Consider the following 8497-nt stretch of genomic DNA (forward strand, 5'->3'; position numbering starts at 1 on the left):
GGAGCGGCGGGGGTTCGGGTCTGCAGTCAGCGACGCGGGCCTCCCGGGGTGTGCACGGCGTACTCGACGTCGTTCGAACAAGGCACCTCGGCGATGCAGTGGCCGCGCCCCGCAAATACAAGCGTCCCTGACGCAAGCCCCTTTCAGGAGCCAGCCGCCGAAGACAATCCCCGGAGAGCCACGTCAACGGTGGAACGCCATGCCGGGCGAAGGAGCCGAACACGACGTTAGGCCTAACGGGTCTAAACGCTGCATGCGTCAGCGATACGACGACCTGCCCACACAGGCGACGGACGACGCATCGTACAGTAGACTGGATCCAGAGATCGGCGAGGGACGCAAGTAATGACCGAACGAGGGCGACTGCTGTCCGGACTTTGACGACGAACCATGTCCGCACAAGCAAGTAAGAACTGCCTTGCACATTAGCAGTTCTAGAGTTGGTGGACAAGGAGTAGCTAGGACAATTTAGTTAAATTGTTTGTTGATCGTTTGAGTTTGTTTGCGGTGACTCTATTTTTTGTACATTTGTACATTTTCCGAGTACAGTGCCTTCTGTTTGATAAATGTGTTGTTCTGACAATGTGGTCTTGACTGATTCTATCGCCCGGGACCACTCGAATCCGTGACAGCTCCCCAGCTGCAATGTTTTGGGTTTTGAATCATTGGAAACTGGCTTCCCTGAAGACAACTGCCCAACGTAGCTCTTTAATTGAAGCCTTGTTTCGGATAACTGCATTTGTGAGGCAGTTATAGATAAGCTATGATAACACTCATTTTCTGCATTAGTGTGCAAGTGATGAAAATAAACGAAAGTTCATAGTATTAGGCACACTGAGAGTTCCACTTTCCTTAGACCATTTCACGCTTGCGGTACAAGTTTATTATGGACGAGGTTAAAATAAAGGGGAGGGGGGGTACTGCAGCACTTCTGAGGGCAGTCGAGACTTACAGACCATTAAAGACCACTACCTTCCAATCTTATTATTCAGTGTTATATAAATGACGCCGGCCGTTGTCACGATCAAACTGGAGTGTCGTACCAAATGAAAGATGTAATATATGGCCGCATAATAAGCGTGTAAGAACACAGGAACAAAGTAAGCCAACTTGAAAAATACAAACCGTATGTCGCACAGTGTGGCATTATAAGAACATATACTACGCACCAATGTTGACGCTTGCAACATTATTAGCAAAGGATTCTACCGATGTGAGAGAAACGGCTATCTCCTGTAGTTTACTCTTGTAGATGATGGCGCCTGGAATCAAGAAATACTTGCATGAGTTTATGTGACTTGGGTTTTCTTTCATCATTTTACTATGACCCGTTCGAAGTAAATGTCCCGCGAGGTCGTGGAGATGGGCACACGGCCGCCGCGGTGGTACGGTGGTTACGGTGCTTGGCTGCTGACCGGAAGATCGCGGGTTCGATCCTAACTACGGCTGTAGCATTTTCGATAGAGGTGAAAATGCTAGAGGCTCGTATACTTAGCTCGTATACTTAGATTTAGGTACATGTTAAAGAGCCCCAGGAGGTCGAAATTGCAGGAGCCGTCCACTACGGCGTGCCTTATAATCCTATCGCGGTTTTGGCAAGCAAAACCCCAGGCAATTATTTCTGTACTATATATATATATATATATATATATATATATATATATATATATATATATATATATATATATATATATATATATATATATATATATATATATGGTGTGTGTGTGTGTGTGTGTGTGTGTGTGTGTGTGTAGGTAGGCACAGCGGTTTATCTTGAAGTAGCCAAGAGTTCAAACATATATATTAGCGACGATAGTACTCTGCGGTGGGCTACTCTCTGTATGAAGCTATTGTAATCAACTCACCAACACTTCTTCGTTTTAGAGATCCTGAAAAGGCAAACCGAACCGTTAATGTTTGTATTCGTTCGATTTTGTCAATTAAATACTGTATTTCTAGTGCCGGCTTCAAATTAAAACTGCATACTCCAAAGTAGGTATTACTAGACACCTGTAACATATATAGTCCAAGGTTCGACAAAAACTCGTCAGGCGAGGCTGATACATCGTCAAGATAAAACATCGATATATTATATTTATCTTCTGTTGAACAAGGCGGGTGCCTGTTTTATTTTGACAGTGAACTTTCGTAAGCTTTCAAATTGACAGGGCCTCGCATTCCACGCGGCTTCCTGTTCAACCGTGAGTGTTTACCTTGGGTTTTGCGATATATTTAATTAACGTGGGTATACCAACTCAGGTTATTTGCAAAAGTTATCCCCATATTCTTTATGTATGAAGTTCTACTCAAAGGGGTATTGTCTGGTGTGTACGTAAAGTCAATTGAGTATTTTTTCTTAGTGAATGAAACTTATCTTGTTTTAGCTGTGTTTGGTCTCATAGCCCATGCGTAACGCCATTCCTGCAAAGAATGTAGATTGATTTCCTCTAATACCCAGTGTATCATATATCATACACGAGATATGAAGTGTGAAAACGTCGGTGGTTTTTGCAATAGACCCGCGAAATAGCATTCAAATGTTCGCGCACACTTCGCGTACATTTTCCCGTTTGTGTAGTACAGAAAGTGTGCGGCAGGTGGCAGTGAAGTATCTTTGAAAATGGCGGCGCCCAGCATCAGCGGCATGGCAATCGGAGTGCGGAAGTTTTACGGCCATTCATCAAAAAACAAAGGTGGGAATGACATCTTTATGTAACTATCATTGACAGGAAGCCCTTGTGACCACTTTAGAAGTGCTTAGCGTGCTTTGTTGCCGCCTAATATTTGTTTTAAGCGCACGTGCTTCAGCGTATCATATATGCTACAGTGGGCATTGCTTTGTGGGTCCGGGCATGGGGAAGCTATGTCTCGCTTTAGAGCTCGCGTCGTTCACCAGCACAGTTTTCTTATTCTACCTTGGTTTTGGATCAGGTTTTGTCATAAAGGTGGTGTCTGTGCTAAATCCTCTAAAATGACTATTTTGCCGCCCAAAAGGTCCGGAACCTGCTCGAGGAGATGCCCAATGGAGACGAGAGTGATTTTGGTGACCTCAGTGACAGTGATGATGAATATTTGCCTGACATCGGTAAAGGAGCCATGGCTGACCGCACTGTTCAGGAAAACAGTGATGGCAGCTCAGAAGACGAGGAAGAAGTTACCGACGTGTTTGATTGTCTTTTGTGTTAAATCATTAGTTATAACTTTAAAACTTAATATAAACAATTCTTGGCCAATCCCCCAGTGTGGGTATGAGCCATGTGTAGAGGCACATCATCGTCATCATCACCACCACCACCACCAACAGCGACACTGGGTCTGTCGGCCGAGGACATTGGAGGAAACGCCTTTTCGAGTGTTCGCTGCCGGTTTTCTCAGAATCAAGTACAGAGCCACTTGTGGTAGAGACGCCTCTGGCCTATTTTCGCAGGTTTATTACTTCATAAATGAAATCACCTCTCGTTGAACAGACAAACCTGTACAGCAGTCAAGAAACCGGAAGTTCGATTAATTCATGTGACCAGGAAATTGAAAAATACACTAGTATGTATTTGATGATGGGTCTTGTGCAGATGCCGAGCGTGAGGTGTTATTGGGAGAATGGAACGAGGTTTCCTGTTGTGGCCGATGTGATGCCTCGAAATCGATTTGAGAAGCTGATGAGGTTTCTTCATTTCGAGGACAACATCACCGTCTCAGGAGAGGCAAAGGAAAATAAGGTCTGGAAGATAAGAAAGTGGCTGACTTCTCTTCAGGAGAATCTCCGTTCAGTTAAACCTGAAGAATTCAATAGTGTGGATGATATTATGATTTTATTCACAGGACGCTGTCCAGTCAAACAATATATGCCGGCAAAACCTCACCCATGGGGCATCAATATGTGAGGTCGTGCAGGCACTTCTGGCTTCCTCTACCAGTTTGATGTGTAGCAGAATAAGCGGTACAAGTTTGGATTGGGTGGTGACATTGTGATCAGGATGTGTGAGTTTTTGCCCCCACACAAAGGCTACAAAGTAGCAGCATACAATTACTTCAGTTCTTTGGAGCTTGCAGAAGAACCTTCGAAAAATGGCCTAGGTTTTATTGGGACAATTAGAAGCAACAGAATCCGAGACTATCGGCAGACAGACAATGATCTGAAGAAAGCAGGGCATGGTGCATTTGATTATGCAGCAGACACTGCGAAAAATGTTGTGGTGGTCAGGTGGTATGACAACAGGTCAGTGACTCTAGTTTCTAATCATGCTTCAACTGAACCTGTTTGTACAGTGCGCAGATGGGACAAAAAGAAGAAAAAATGTTCAAATAGGACAACCAGCCACCATAGCAACCTACAACTCCTTCATGGGGGGTGTAGACCTTTTCAACTACTTGAATGAACTGTACAGATTTGCCCTGAAATATCGCAGGTGTTATATGTATCTATTTTACCACAGTATCATGGTTGCAACGGTAAATGCCTGGCTTTTGCACAGAAGGCACTGCCTCCACTTGAAGGAAAAGCACGCCAACCTACGCCACTTCCCAGCTATACTCGGCGAAAACTTATCTTGACAGTGGAGCGAAGGCTACGGGGGCGGGGCTTCCGTACATTCGTGTTGCTCCGCAAGTAGTACGGCAGCTTGCGGCTGATTTCGGTTTTGCTCGCTCACATCGTTAACGCGTTTAGAAAATTATATACATGAAAAATATGAATGGGAGAAATTTTTCGATTGTTCAGTGTACAATTTAGTGTCCTGTTATGAGTATGTTCTTCTTGGAGAACTCAACAGACAGTTTGCGGCCGCACAGTGGCCCACTACGTCATGGACGCCATGTTTACTTAGAAATGGGCATGCTGAAAATGTGGTGCGGTCTAAGAAATGGAAAGAAAAGGAAGGCATTCTTGCAAACTGAACAATAACTGTATTTTACCTTCGACTTTCTGCAACTGTTTCAGTCTCATAATAAATAAAGCAGTATTTATTTCAGCAAAGAAAATGAGAAAATTATGAGTAAGGTTAAGTACTATTTGTTGGCACGGTAGCAGGCACGCGTTTCGGTTCTGTAGCTTCCACAGTGCTGTCAAGAAAAGTTGTCGCCGAGTATAGTGTAGCAGAAGCACTGATAGCTGCGGGTAAACGACCAGTCGGAAGGCCTTCACTTTCACAACAGCCAGCCACAAAAAAGCGCAAAGCTGCTGTAAAGCCGCCCGAGAACGATGTGCGCCTAGACGGTGTTGGTCACATGCCAATGTGGAGCAGCAGTCGGCTTCGTTACAAGTCCTGCCCCTGGCAGAAGTAGTTTCTCATTTGCCTACTGCGTCAAGTGCAAAGTTCATCTTTGCTTCAACAAGGATCGCAACTGCTTCGCCGCCTACCACCAGTGACTGCTGAGTAGTAGCTGGGGCCCATTCACGCACTACTGACCAATGTATCATAGGATACATTCTTTTTCCTTGGGAAATAAAAGTACAAAAAATGACTTTGATGATCTTTTGTAAGTGTTGTAAGCAGAAATTGAAGCAAAAATAATTTTTACTACTACTCAATTATTTCTGGGCATTACAGGGTTTAAGCTGGTCTGCATATTTAAGCACTGACTAATATATGACGGAGTCCTATGATAAAAAACGTGTGTATTGGTACGTCCGGTGAACACATCATTGTGTGTCATTCATATAAATTCAAAATAATATGAGCGCCAAAACCGACGGTTGCGATGCTCCAGAAACATTCTGCAAGAGGAACATCAATTCACGGTCACTCTTTGCTTCCTGCTAGCAAGATAACATAAAATTCAGGACAATAATTTTATGCAAACCGTAAGCAAGAAGTCTCGTACTTAAGTCAGCATGGGGAACAATATCGCAAGACTTGGAGAGATAAATGTCACCAATTCGACCTTATCTATTAAGTGCGTTAGAAATGTCATTCGTTGATTCTGATAATTGCGTTACGTTTGACAAGCCAGACCTTACTCCCTGCTGCAGAACAGATCGTTCTGTCAAGGTGGGTAACAATGGCTTTGTTAATTATATGCTCAAAATCGGACAATTTATACATTTTAAGCAAGTGTAAAGTTAAGCTTTATTATTGCTCAAGAAGCTGCGGCCCATAACAAAGCACGTTTAAGTTAACGCCGGTTCTACCTGTTCTTCACGACACCTCAAGGGGCTCATGAGTGTTTTGTTCTTCTAGAAGCATGGGATCAGTGTTGTCACTCAGTGTGACAGCCGTTACTTCTGCCTGCACTTTGTGGTCGTCCAACAGGTCGAAGTCGTCAACATCGGAGAAGATCCCTTTAATGGCAGTCTCCGCTCCAGGGAACGCCCACGAGGGGCTAGGGCTTCCGCTAGGCTCTTCCACTACCGGAAGATCACTTCTAGACAGAATTCGGGAAGCTCTCCTGATGAGTCGTTCACGATGTTCATATGTTCGAGATACTCGTCACAGGCTGTAGCGAGAGAGAGAAGACGAGAAAGACGTCGTGACGGCGGCCGACTTGGCCGTGCCGAGATCTCGCCACTTTATTTGGAGGGCAAACGACCCTAGCGGAGCGGCGGTGGTTGCAGGCGTCCAGACTGCCGGGAGCGACAGCTCGTTCCCTACTGCTCGCGCCTCGAGAGCCCAGCATGAGCTGCCCGAAAGGCGAGGCGACATCATTGTGAGGGATGATGTCGCTACAGATTACTCCCCCCCCCCCCCCCCCCGCAGAAATGTAGCTGAAATGAAAAACGATGGGGACGTATATACAAGGCTAGTGACGCGAGGCAAAATGTCCGTGGGCAGTCTAGGTCGTCACCATTGGGTCTCTGGCGAGCGGCTCTGGGAACTCCGTTGCGGGCGAGGGTCACGACGTATAGACGTTGTTGGAAGTAGCAAGTGCGCCCGACTCTGTGCATGTCGGAGCCGATCCCAGAAAGTCGGTTGGGTATGGGGAGAGGCGTTGCACAGGCAACGACGATGCCGGTGACTGCTAGGCGCACTCCTCGCACGTTGTCTGCGTCTACTTCGCGTACGGTGGCTGTAGACGTGGGGAGGAGGCCTGCACGGCGCGCCTGCGCAGTGGCCACATGTCGGTTGGGCGGCGCCCTGCGTCAAGGGCTCCGGAGCAAATCTGCGGTGACACTGAGCTGGCGTAGTCCCTGGAGGTTCGGATGATGCACCTGTACGCGTTGAAGCACCCTCGGCAGGTGGCACACGAGGACTCGTGCGCAGGTCAAGAAGCTGGATGCCGGCCGACGTGGCAGGCACATGCGCGGCTTGCTCTGCCATTGGCGAACCAGCAGGCATGTCGTCCTCAGGCGCTTCCGTCATAGTAGCAGCGTCCCGCAAGTGCGGCTGAAGTTGATAAGGGGCACGAACTTCTGCTGCGGTAGACGTCGAGGGCGACGCTGGTCGCTGCTGGAAAGACTCGCAGAGCTTGGAGGTCGATGGAAGGTCGCGCTCGGATATCGTCGACGGCGAAACCTCCACGAGCGAGGGGCGAACAGCGGGCGAGACGTTGTCCGTGGCCGCGTCCAGGGCGTGCGGTGCGGAAGCCGTCGTGGAAACTGCGGGCACAGACGTATCGAGAGCCGGCGAAGGCGGGGCGACAGGCGGATGGCGGGCATGCCTGATGGACTGTCGGCCGAGGGCGTTGAAGAAACGCACCTCGTGGCGGACTAGTCGATAGCAGCAGCAACGTTCTGAACCTCGTCGGGCGGCTGGTCGGGTGCAGGAACCGCTGCGCTGGTGGCCGGACGAGAGGTGGAGGAGACGTGGCCGAGGAAGGTAGGTCGCAGTCATGGGAGGGCTGCGGGCCGGGTGGTGCCACTCGCGCTGACGGAGGGGAAACCCGGAACTCACGGGTCCCTGCTAGCGGGCGGTATGTTTCGCCGTAGCGGGCCAGCACCGCAGCGCAGAGGGCGTCATATGGCTGCGGGCTGGAGGACGACGCGGCGGAAAGATGACGCAGCTCAGCCGGGAGGGCGTCAAGCAGGATGGCGTTCATCGTCTTCTGTCCCTTGATGCCATTGATCGCGAGAGTGGCGTCGAGCTGATATAACCGCGCTCGGGGGTACGTCGGGTGGAAAGGCTTCACTGGTGGGCACAGTCGTGGAAGCATAGCAGCGCCACTCGTCGAAGGGTGTGGTTATCCGGGTCCCCACTGTAGCCAGAGAGAGAAGACGAGAAAGACGTCGTGATGGCGGCCGACGTGGCCGTGCCGAGATCTCGCCACTTTATTTGGAAGGCGAACGACCCTAATGGAGCGGCGGTGTCTGCAGGCGTCCAGACCGCCAGGAGCGACAGCTCGTTCTGTACTGCTCGCGCCTCGAGAGCCCAGCATGAACTGCCCGAAAGGCGCGGCGCGTAAGTGGTAAAAGCTGTGAGGTGTCAGCCATCCCGCAGTGCCTATCTCCCGTGTCTCCGGGCAGATGGCAGCACTCAGCTGATCAGCCTAGCGTTTCCTCCTCGACTCACTAGAAGGCGCGCCCGGTGTCAGACGCTAGGAGAGACAGTAAAGGACCGCCCGC

The sequence above is a fragment of the Rhipicephalus sanguineus genome, chromosome 1 (assembly GCF_013339695.2).
Source record: "Rhipicephalus sanguineus isolate Rsan-2018 chromosome 1, BIME_Rsan_1.4, whole genome shotgun sequence".
NCBI classification, from domain to species: Eukaryota; Metazoa; Arthropoda; class Arachnida; order Ixodida; family Ixodidae; genus Rhipicephalus; species Rhipicephalus sanguineus.